The sequence below is a fragment of the Anolis carolinensis genome, unplaced genomic scaffold (assembly GCF_035594765.1).
Source record: "Anolis carolinensis isolate JA03-04 unplaced genomic scaffold, rAnoCar3.1.pri scaffold_7, whole genome shotgun sequence".
Lineage (NCBI taxonomy): Eukaryota > Metazoa > Chordata > Lepidosauria > Squamata > Dactyloidae > Anolis > Anolis carolinensis.
In genome coordinates, this window is record NW_026943818.1 from 2,886 (window position 1) to 14,730 (window position 11,845).

The window sequence follows — 11,845 nt, forward strand, 5'->3', positions numbered from 1 at the left end:
AAGCAACATAGAGGTATGAAAAGTAAAGAGCGCCCCTGCTTTGAAAAACTGGAACCTAGAGGTATGAAAAGCAAAGAGCGCCCCTGCAATGCAGAAAAGTCAATGCTTCTGTAGTCAATGTTTTCAATGTTTTGGTGCTAAATTTGTAAATACAGTCATTACTACATAGTATTACTGCATATTGAAGTAATTTTTCTTGTCAAATTTGTTGTATAACGTGATGATTTGGTGCTTAATTTGTAAAATCATAATGTAATTTGATGTTTAATAGGCTTTTCCTCAATCCCTCCTTATTATCCAACATATTCGCTTATCCAACATTCTGCCAGCCATTTATGTTTGATAAGTGAGACTCTACCGTAATAATATTGGACCTCCGAGGCGGCCTTCTATGGTTGTGGGCGAAACATGAGGAGAGAATGCTTCACGCTTGCCTCCAACATGCACGAGTTCTTTCTTCCTCCCACCCTGGACATCATCCCACAGATAGATAATAAACCCCTTGCCTGGTTTCCAACAGACCTCACGACCTCTGAGGATGCCTGTCAGTAATGTGGGCGAAACGTCAGGAGAGAGTGCTTTTTGGATGGCCTTCTGTCAGGAGGGCTTTAATAGTATCCTTCCAGTCAGGCAGACTGGGGTTGGACTCGATGGGCTTCAGGGCCCCTTCAAACTCTAAAATTCTATGACAGGCTGGATGTTCACCTGTCGGGAGGGCTTTGATGGTGTCCTTCCAGCTTGGCAGACTGGGGTTGGACTAGATGGCCTCCAGGACCCCTTCCAAATGTAAGATTCTATGCCTCTAAAGCCTTACTTCTCCATAGAACTAATTATAACAGTGAGGATGAATGGCCATCTCTCAGGAGGGATCAGATGGTGCCTTCCTACCTATAACATGATGTCTTGGTGCTTAATTTGTAAAATCATAACCTATTTTGATGTTTAATAGGCTTTTCCTTAATCTTTCCAACATATTCGATTATCCAACGTTCTGCCGGCCCGTTTATGTTGGATAAGTGAGACTCTACTGTACATACAATATATTATTAGTACAGCACAATACAAGCATTATATATTATTATATTGTACTATATGACTTTATTGCAATATTATTAGTAACATTACATGTAATATAAATATATCATTATAATAGTGTATTATTATATTGTAATACATCGGATTATCAATATTATATGTATATTATAATATTAGTACAGCACAATATAAGCATTATATATTATTATTTTGTACTATGACTATTGCAATATTATTAGTAACATTACATGCAATATATACAATTATAAGTGTATTATTACATTGTAACATCAGAATATTATCAATATTATATGTATATACAATATATTATCAGTACAGCACAATATAAGCATTGAATATTATATTGTACTATAGGACTATATTGCAATGTTATTAGTAACATTACATGAAATATATACAATTATAAGTGTATTATTACTATTAAATTGTATTACATCAGAATATTATTATGTATGTACATTATATTAGTACAGCACAATATAAGCAGATTATATTGTACTATACGACATTGCACTATTAATGTAATTTAATGTAATTATTAAATTGTATTGCATCGGATTATCATATGTGTATATAGTATGAGTATAGTATGTTTGGGACTCCAACTCCCACAATGCCTAGCAGCCTGCCTACGGGTTGGGGAAGAGTCCAAAACACCAGGAGCGAAGGCCGAAGTGGGTTTTCCTGCCTGGTATTCCTTCCGCGGCTTGGCCTGCCTGCGAACGTTTGAAAGGCCAGGCTCCCGGCTCCCTTCCTCCCGGGTCTTGGCGACGAGGCCTCGACGGAGCCGGGTCGCCGTGGAATCGGCCGCCCCGAACGACTTACCGGGCCGGGCAACCATCTTGCCGCCCTGTGACGGAGGCCGCGCAGACGCAGAAGTGAAGGGAATGCCTGCAGTGGGCGGGGGCCAAGTTCCCCCAAATATGGAACAGGCCGCGCAGCCGCAGAAGGGAAAAGGGTGCCTGTAGTGGGCGGGGCCAAGTTCCCTCAAATACGGAACAGGCCGCGCAGCCGCAGAAGAGAAAGGGATGGCTGTAGTGGGCGGGGCCAAGTTTGTACTAGGGAGCAGGCCGCGCATGCGCAGGAGTGTCTGCAGTGCCTTCCCTGCTCCATGCTTGTTAGTCCCTGTGTAAACTTTCCCACAGGAAAGGCCCTGCAGATTAATCCTGCCAGAGAAGTCAACCCATGAAGCAACCTGGACACAGAATATTTTATTTATTGATGACAGTATTTCTTCCCAGACCTTCTCACCCAATAAGAGGAGACCCAGGGTGGCTTATAAATAGATAACACTTATAAACAATTACAATCACATTTCAACTCAATTTAAAATTCAAGTTACATTAAAACATTCGTAAAATTATTAACCTCATTTCTATCCCGCTCATTTATGGAGATGAGCGGCATACAAGATACATCCAGACAAAAATTCAATGCAAATAAAGCAAACATTACATAAAATCAATAGAAACAATCAACATATAAATACACTTTAGTGCCATGTAGGCAGAGTTAAATACTCTTTGGCAATGGCCAGATGTACTTGGGGTGCAAGAAAATTGTGGTGTTTATTAATACTTTATTTTTATACCCCGCTCCCATGTCACATGTAATAAAGTCATACATTAAAAACGATATAAATAATAAAACCATATAACAGAATATCAGAACAATGAGTCTGAGCACAGTGCAACACTTATACAGGTGTTTCTCTTGACTTTATTTGTAGAAAACAAGGTTTATAAAAGGCAGCAGCACAAACTGTATTGTAATCTAGATGTTTAAGGCTGTCAAAAAGTAAACGTTTGAATAATAACCAGAAAACACCTTTTTTTGGGAAGAGTTTTATTCTTGAACGCTGACATTGTTGGAAAGGGGTCGAGCTCAGCAGCCAGAAAGGCAAGGCGTCCTGCTCTCTGGGATCTCCTTCCGTCCGTCCGTCCGTCCATCTGTCCGTCCTTGGCTCTTGTCCAGGAGGAGCCCCTCCCTCGGCGATTCCGGAGACATAGAACAAGGGAGAAAACAGTCAGAAGGGCTGAACCAAGGGAGCATCTCGCTTTTGGGGGCTCTTGGGAACTGTGGCTTTTTCTACTAGGATCCCCTTCCACCAGGCATTTATTTATGGGGAGCGGGGGTCCCTGCACAGAGAAAAGGGGGTCCTAAGGGGGTCCCACGTTTGCATCCAGAACCAGGCTCCCTGTTGCATGAGGAACGCAGCTGCCGGGGAGGGAGGGAGGGGCGTCCGTTGGCCCTGGGCGGATGGCGGAGGGGCTTTCTAGGCCGTCGGATTGGGGGAGAGCGGGGACCAAACACTGGGGTCCCGAGGGGGGGCGCTCCCAGCGCAGGGCAGGGACAGGGTTAGGGTTCTTCCCACCCAAGGCCCGGAGGCCCCCTCCCAGCTTGGTTCTTGCCAACAGGCAAAAACAGCCCTATTTAAAATTCCTGCTCTAGTTAGAAATGGGTTAGTAGGGTTAGCAGGTTAAGGTTAGTTCAGGTATTAATCTGAGCTGCTACGAGATGTTTAAAATGCCCGTGACGTGAGCTGGGAGCAGCCGCTCGGGTCCCCAGAGTTGTTTCCTTGGGTGCAAGGGTTTTAATATATATATATTTATATTTTTATATCCCGCTGTCCCGCCAGCCGCGACCCCCTGCCCGTCTAGGGAGATCCGCCCACCCCCCACGATCTGCCCAGGGCAAAGGGAGGACTCGCCCGTCCCTGAGTGGGGCCTCAATGCCACACTCAAGCGGAGCTGTGAATGTGTTCCTCAAAGGAAGGCCTAGCGCACAGGGAGCCTGCTTTCTGATGCAAAGGTAGGAGTGAAATGCCTGGTCTGACACATTAATGACAGGGGATCTCAGTTGGGGGGCCCTCCCCCTAGCAACAACATAATACTAATAATACAATCAGTGGGGGGGCCCTCCCCCTAGCAACAACATGGTCCTATGTAATAACATTGTGCTAGAATAATAATATACTCTATTAATGTCATATGGAGACTAATATCAATAACTAATATTAACATCTAATAACATTGTGCTAGGATAATAATGTACTCTATTAATGTCATATTGAGACTAATATGAATAACTAATATTAACATTGTGCTAGGATAATATATACTCAATGTCATATCTATACTAGTATCAATAACTAATAAAAACATCTAATAACCAAGATGCTCCTCCCCCAATAACATGCTATTCTAATTTATATTGTATATACAGTAGTCTCATCCAACACTCTCTTATCCAACATTCTGGATTATTCAACGCATTTTTGTAGTCCATGTTTTCAATGCGTCGTGATATTTTGGTGCTAAATCCGTAAATACAGTAATTACTACATAGCATTACTGCATATTGAACTACTTTTTCTGTCAAATGATGTTTTGGTGCTTAATTTGTAAAATCATCAACTAATTTGATGTTTAATAGGCTTTTCCATAATGCCTCCTTATTATCCAACAGCGCAGGCTGGAAAGCAAGCCAGCTGCAATTAACTGCAATGAATCACTCTGACCAGGAGGTCACGAGTTCGAGGCCCGCTCGGAGCCTGTTTGTTTGTCTTTGTTCTATGTTAAAAGGCATTGAATGTTTGCCTATATGTGTCATGTGATCCGCCCTGAGTCCCCTTCGGGGTGAGAAGGAAGGGCGGAATATAAATGCTGTAAATGAGTAATAAATATCAACAAATCACTCTGACCAGGAGGTCATGAGTTCGAGGCCAGCCCGGTAAAATGCTGTAAATAAATAAATAAATATTCGCTGGCCCATTTATGTTGGATGACTCTACTGTGTGTATATATATGTATGTATGTGTGTATAAAATTTAATATATAATTATAACATATTGCATATACATATAATGTTCATATTATATTGTAAAACGATATACTAATAATTAAATATAATATTAATTATGTATTACATTTTGCATGTAATACTACTAATAATATTACCATATATTCATATAGTACAATATAGTAATTTACTGCCAGTATTGTACTATGGTAATAATATAATATTGTATGTAAATTTAATTTGTAAGCCGTTCACCTTGGGGGTGAGAAGGGCAGCATATATATCTAGCAAATAAATAAATAATGCAATATAATACTAACAATGATACAATATAATAATATGAATTACATATTATATATTAAATGTAATATTGCCTATAATGTTTATGTATAGTGGTATAATGCAATGTAGTATATAATGCTAATATTGTGCGATGCTAATGATACAGTGTATGTAATACACCTATCTGTATTTTATGATGTGTTTTATGAATACTGATGTAAGTTAATGCTGATTTATATTGCACTGTATGGTTTTTATATATGTGTTTTATTGTTAAGCTGCCCTGAGTCCCCTTTAAGGGGAGACACAGCGGGATATAAATATTGTAATAAATAAATATGTAAATATAACTCGTAAGCCGCTCTGAGTCCCCTCTTTAAGGGGAGAGACAGCGGTATATAAATATTGTAATAAATAAATATGTAAATATAACTCGTAAGCCGCTCTGAGTCCCCTCTTTAAGGGGAGAGACAGCGGTATATAAATATTGTAATAAATAAATATGTAAATATAACTCGTAAGCCGCTCTGAGTCCCCTTTTAAGGGGAGAGAGGGCGGGATATAAATGTAATAAATACAAAAATCTCCTTTTACCAGGCTTCAAATTAATCATATGGGTTCCCCCCATGCCTGGCTATGCAGAATAGGCTGTAGCCCATAGGCCTGCATTTAGGTTTTCTCCCAGGCATCCTATTAAAAATAGAGGGTCCCTCACCTTGCGTTAACCAAAGGGGTTCCCACCTGCTAGGTTTGGCTTTAAACGCAGCGGGTCCCTCAGAAGCCTGGTTTTAAATTAATTGCAAACCTCCTTTAACGAGGGTTTGCCTTACAAAGTTTTCCACGTGGAAAGGTTGGCATTAAAAGGGGGTCCACGTATACCTTAAATGGATTTGAACTGAACACACCTATCTGTATTTTATAATGTGTTTTATGAATACTGATGTAAGTTAGTGATGATTTATATTGCACTGTGTGGTTTTTATATATGCGTCTTATTGTTGAGCCGCGCTGAGTCCCCTGTTGGGTGAGAAGGGCGGGATATAAATATTGTAATAAATAAATATGTAAATATAACTTGTAAGCCAATGAGTCCCCTTTTAAGGAGAGAGGGCGGGATATAAATATTGTAATAAATAAATAAATATGTAAATATCACTTGTAAGCCGCTCTGAGTCCCCTTTTAAGGGGAGAGAGGGCCGGATATAAATATTGTAATAAATAAATATGTAAATATCACTTGTAAGCCGCTCTGAGTCCCCTTTTAAGGGGAGAGAGGGCCGGATATAAATATTGTAATAAATAAATAAATACGAAAATCTCCTTTTCCCAGGCTTCAAGTTAATAATCTGGGGTCCCCCCATGCCTGGCTATGCAGAATAGGCTGTAGCCCATAGGCCTGCATTTAGGTTAAGATTCTGCCAGGCATCTTATTAAATATGGAGGGTCCCTCGCCTTACGTTAACCAAGGGGTTCCCACCTGCTAGGTTTGGCTTTAAACGCAGCGGGTCCCTCAGAAGCCTGGTTTTAAACTAATTGCAAACCTCCTTTAACGAGGGTTTGCCTTACAAATGGAGTTTTCCACGTGCCAGGAATAAATACCACGTGACAGGCCCTTTAAAAGGGGGTCCAACCTTGAATGGATTCTCTTTGCAAGCGCTTGGCCGGAAGCCCCAAACTGCTTCAAGGCATTTACAATGGCCAATCGCCAGAGTGGGAGTCCCCGATCTATTGGGGAAGAGTCCCCGTGGGCACCAGCTGTACATGTGCATGTGTGTGTCATGTGTGTTTGTGTCTCATGTGTGTGTGTGTGTGTGTGTGCATGGCAGCCGTGGAGGCTGGAAGGAGTGTCTCACCTGGCTTAAGGGCTCCGCTGTAGAATCTCCTTCCCGGAATCTTCTTTTTACCTGTGTTGCAGATCCTTCCCAGACAGGAAGGATCCCACTCGGCCGATGGGAGACGGCGTCCGGCAGGAGCCCTCCGGGAGTCCAGGCACATGGAACGGGAGAGAAAACAGTGCGTCTATACCTGACCTTTCATGAAAACAGCCTAAGATATCTCCCCATGGCTGGCCTCACGGGTTAAAAGAAGCAAGGAAATCCCCACATCTGGCCTTAAAGGTTAAAAAAACCAGGGATTTCCCCACGTAAGGGACTTAAAGGTTAAAATAACCAGGGATATCCCCACGTAAGGGATTTAACGGTTAAAATAACCAGGGATCTCCATATTGCCTGGTGTTACATGAAATAGGAGATCTCTATAGGGCAGGCCGCCTTGGTTTAACAGATCTCTATAGGGCAGGCCGCATTAGTTTCTGGATAGGAGATCTCTATACGCCTAACTTTAAGAATAGAGGATCCCCTTTAACCAGGCTTTAATTAGGAATAGTGGTCCCCTGGGTGTGTGGCCTTACATAAATAAAAGGGGGTCCTACATAATAATAACAAGAACAATAACAATAATAATTTTATCTGCTTCCTGGTATTTCTTTTTCCTGGAATCAATAATAATAATAATAATAATAATAATAATTTTATCTGCTTCCTGGTATTTCTTTTTCCAGGTGCCTGTAATCAATAATAATAATAATAATAATAATTTTATCTGCTTCCTGGTATTTCTTTTTCCAGGTGCCTGTAATCAATAATAATAATAATAATAATAATAATAATAATAATAATAATAATAATAATAATAATTTTATCTGCTTCCTGGTATTTCTTTTTCCAGGTGCCTCGAATCAATAATAATAATAATAATAATTTTATCTGCTTCCTGGTATTTCTTTTTCCAGGTGCCTCGAATCAATAATAATAATTATTTTATTTTTGTACCCTGCCACCGTCTCCCCAGAGGGACTCGGGGCGGCTCACTGATATAAAACCAGCCTACCATGCTATCAAATACAAACAATTAAATTTAAAAGGAATTAACAAAAATCACAATCATGATGCCTATGTTTGCAGTAAAAAAAAAGGTTCGCCACGTGCTAGGCGTTGGCATGAGGCACACGGCTCTGGTCTCCCCTTGAGTGTGGCCTCGAAGCTCCACCCGGGGAGGGAGGGGGCGTCCGTTGGCCCTGGACGGATGATATACAAGCGGCAGGGTCCATGGGTTGGGGGAGGGCAAGGGGCCCAGACCTGGCACCGTGGGGAACACACTAAGGACCAAGAGGCTGCTCTCAGGACACCTTAGGGGCCTTTTGCAATGTCCTTACATGGGGGCCCTTTTATGGGGGGCCAGGAGGCCCCCTCCCTTCCCAGCTTGGTTCTTGCCATCAGGCAGAACAGTCCTATTTAAAAGGCCAGGGTACCCTATTTAGAATGGTGTTAGTAGGATGTTAGTAAGTGAGTTAATATTTTTATTTCTAAGTTGCAATGACATCTTAAAATGCCCGTAACGTGTGCTGCCCCCCACGATGCCAGGGCGGGCCCCCCCGCTGACCCCCAAGCTGTGACCCCTACGGCCCGTATAGGAAGACCCATCATCTGCCTAGAACAAAGGGAGGACCCGTCCGTTCCCGAGTGGGACTTCTTCGATGCCACACGCGAGGGGAACCGTGTGCAAAGGTAACCCTTTTTTTAATGCAAAGATAGACATTAAATGCCTACCCTTACACCAATTACCCTGAAAACGACCTTTTTTGGGAGGCAGGCGGTGTCCTTGCGAGGGTGTCTTCAAGCATCTTCCGTCCTCTGTCTCTCGACCTTTTGTTTCTTTCTTCACGTTGACTTGAATTCAGCGCTGGGAGAAGAGTGAGTGGGAAGAAAGCATTCAGAAAAAAAACCAGGCATTGTCTTCTATCTATTTTGCAAGGCCAGGAAGGCAGTTCCCATCTTGTCTCCTGTACCTGTAACATGCTATGCTAATAATATAATATGTATTATGTATATATAGTATAGCGTATATAATATACAATACAATAGACAATGATATATAATAATATATTGAATATACGTACAATATATATTATTATTATATTATATTATTATTATAATATGATAATATTATAATATTATATTATTATTAATGTTATATTATATTATTATTAATGTTATATTATTATATTATATTCAATATAATATATCGAATATACATACAATATAGTACAATATATTAATTATGTTATGTATTACCTGTAATATTTCTAATAACATTACAGTATGATGGTATAGTACAATATAGTTATATATAATGCTATTATTGTGAATGCTAATACTTTCTATGTACATATAAAATTATATATAATATATAATCAATATTATGTGTTATTATTATATTTTATTACATTCCAATATTATTATCAATATTATATGTATATACATTAAATCATATTATTATAAACTACATTGTCCATTATATACAAAATAATACATACATATATATGTATATATGTATATATATATAAAAATTTTCAGCATAGCATGTTATGGGTCTTAAGGCTGGAAATAAATCAGATTGGTAAAAAAATGCCATTATTATTCTACTCCTTTCCTCTAGAAAGCTGTCTGAATTTTCAAAAATGTTGCCATGTGTTGTCAAAGGCTTTCATGGGTTGTTGTGAGTTTCTGGGCTGCCACCTCAAAAAGCAGGGCCAGCTAACACCTCCAAACACAGGATTCCCCCAGGCAGGAAGCAGCCAGGCCTTGAAACTGCAGGCCATTCAATGCTAATCAAGGTGGCCAATAACAGCATTCACATTTGCCTGCAACAGACAAGGGTTCTTTCTCCCACCCTGGACATTTCGCAGATATATAAAAGCCTCATCACTCCCCTAGTTTCCTGCCATAGATGTGGGCCAAACGTCAGGAGAGAATGCTTCTGGGGCATAGCCATACCGCCCGTAAAACTCACAACAACCCAAAATTTTAGCTTTTCTTCTTCTCTGGAAAAGTCCTTGTAATTATTTTTTTTTTGTTTGATATAATAAAATATCAATACATAAAATAGAAGTGAAAAGAAATGATCTGGATAAGAAATAATTCAGATTATAATAAATAAAAAAGAACAATATTCACCTGGTCCCTTCAGAAAAAGCTGTGGAAATTTTCAAAAATTTTGCCTTTATTTCTTCCGTCCGTTTCACAAGGCTTTGCCATTTCTGAGGGAATAATAAGAAGAGATTAAGGAAAAGCCTATTAAACATTAAATTAGGTTATGATTTTACAAATTAAGCACCAAAACATCATGTTATACAACAAATTTGACAGAAAAAATAGTTCAATAGGCAGTAATACTATGTAGTAATTACTGTATTTAAGAATTTAGCACCAAAATATCACAATGCATTGAAAACATTGACTACAAAAATGCGTTGGATAATCCAGAACGTTGGATAAGCAAGTGTTGGATAAGTGAGACTCTACTGTATTTGTAAATATTTTTTCCGAATATTTTCCTTATTTTTGGCAAATATTTCCACAAATATTTCTATGATTTTTGGGTGAATATTTTGTGAATATTTTATTTCAATGTTTGTGAATGTTTTCATGATTGTTTTCTTCTGAATGTATTTGTGAATATTTTTATGAATATTTTTGTGAATATTTTTCCCCAAATACTTTGCTAATTTTTGGCAAATATTTCTGCAAATATTTTATTATTTCAATATTAATATTTTAATGATTTTGTAAATATTTCAGTGAACATTTTTTTCCCCTGAATATTTTACGGTACAGTAGAGTCTCGCTTATCCAAGTTTCTGGATTATCCAACCCATTTTTGTTTTCAATATATCGTGATATTTTGGTGCTAAATTCGTAAATACAGTAATTACAACATAACATTACTGCATATTGAACTACTTTTTCTGTCCAATTTGTTGTAAAACATGATGTTTTGGTGCTTAACTGGTAAAATCATAACCTAATTTGATATTTAATAGGCTTTTCCTTAATCCCTCCTTATTATCCAAGATATTCGATTATCCAAGCTTTAGCTTGGAGAAATGAGACTCTACTGTATTTTCTATTTCAAGGCTTTGTGACTTGAGGCGATTTGAGGAAAAAAATAATGAAATATTAATAAATGAAATAGTTTTCTTTCTTTCTGTTTCACAAAGCCTTTATGCAACCTTATCTTGTGCTATTTGAAGCCATTTTTGATAAAATTAAGATAAGACTAATATATAAAATAGGCATTTTCCTCTTTGTATTTCAATTTTGAGGAGATTCCTGAGGTAAAGAATCCCCAAAATAAAGCAACATAAAATGAAGTGGGATTGGAAGAGAAGCCTTTCCTGAGGTAAAAGTGATTCCCAAAAGGAAAGGCGTCTCTTTAAACTCCAGATTAATTTCAAATGAACCAGGTGAGCCTGTAAAAAGGGGCCCTTATTCACCTGCTTCAGAAACGGAGCCTGTCTCTTCGGGCCTTCTAGCCGCGGCTGCCCTTTCTTTCTTTCTTTCTTTCTTTCTTTCTTTCTTCCGACCCAGGCCTTCATAATGGCTCCCAGGCCAAGCTCCCTTCTCTCTCGGCGTCCCGAGATTGTCTGAGGCAAATTTTACAATTTACAGCCAAGAAGAAGACACGCCTCCAAAACGGCCGTTTTTTTTTAGCCTTGGTCCCACCCCTTTGCCATCTGTCGCCGCCCGATTGGACGATTCTCCTGCTCGCCAATTTGGGCGCGAAAACAGGGCGCTGCTTGACGCATGCGCACTCCGTTGTCATTTAAAATATGTTAGCCTCCCAGTCCGGCCGCCTTTTTGGCCTT

At 39.4% G+C, this 11,845-nt stretch overlaps 1 long non-coding RNA gene across 1 annotated transcript; it reads right to left on the minus strand.

The window, feature by feature from the left end:
* Positions 1 to 2,252: 2,252 nt before the first annotated feature.
* Positions 2,253 to 11,632, minus strand: LOC134293036 (uncharacterized). Its single transcript, XR_010000104.1, has 3 exons — positions 11,474 to 11,632; positions 10,155 to 10,237; positions 2,253 to 8,880 (listed from the first exon to the last, which is right to left on the minus strand). It is a non-coding gene; the product is annotated as an uncharacterized LOC134293036 (long non-coding RNA).
* Between the last annotated feature and the right edge of the window lie 213 nt (positions 11,633 to 11,845).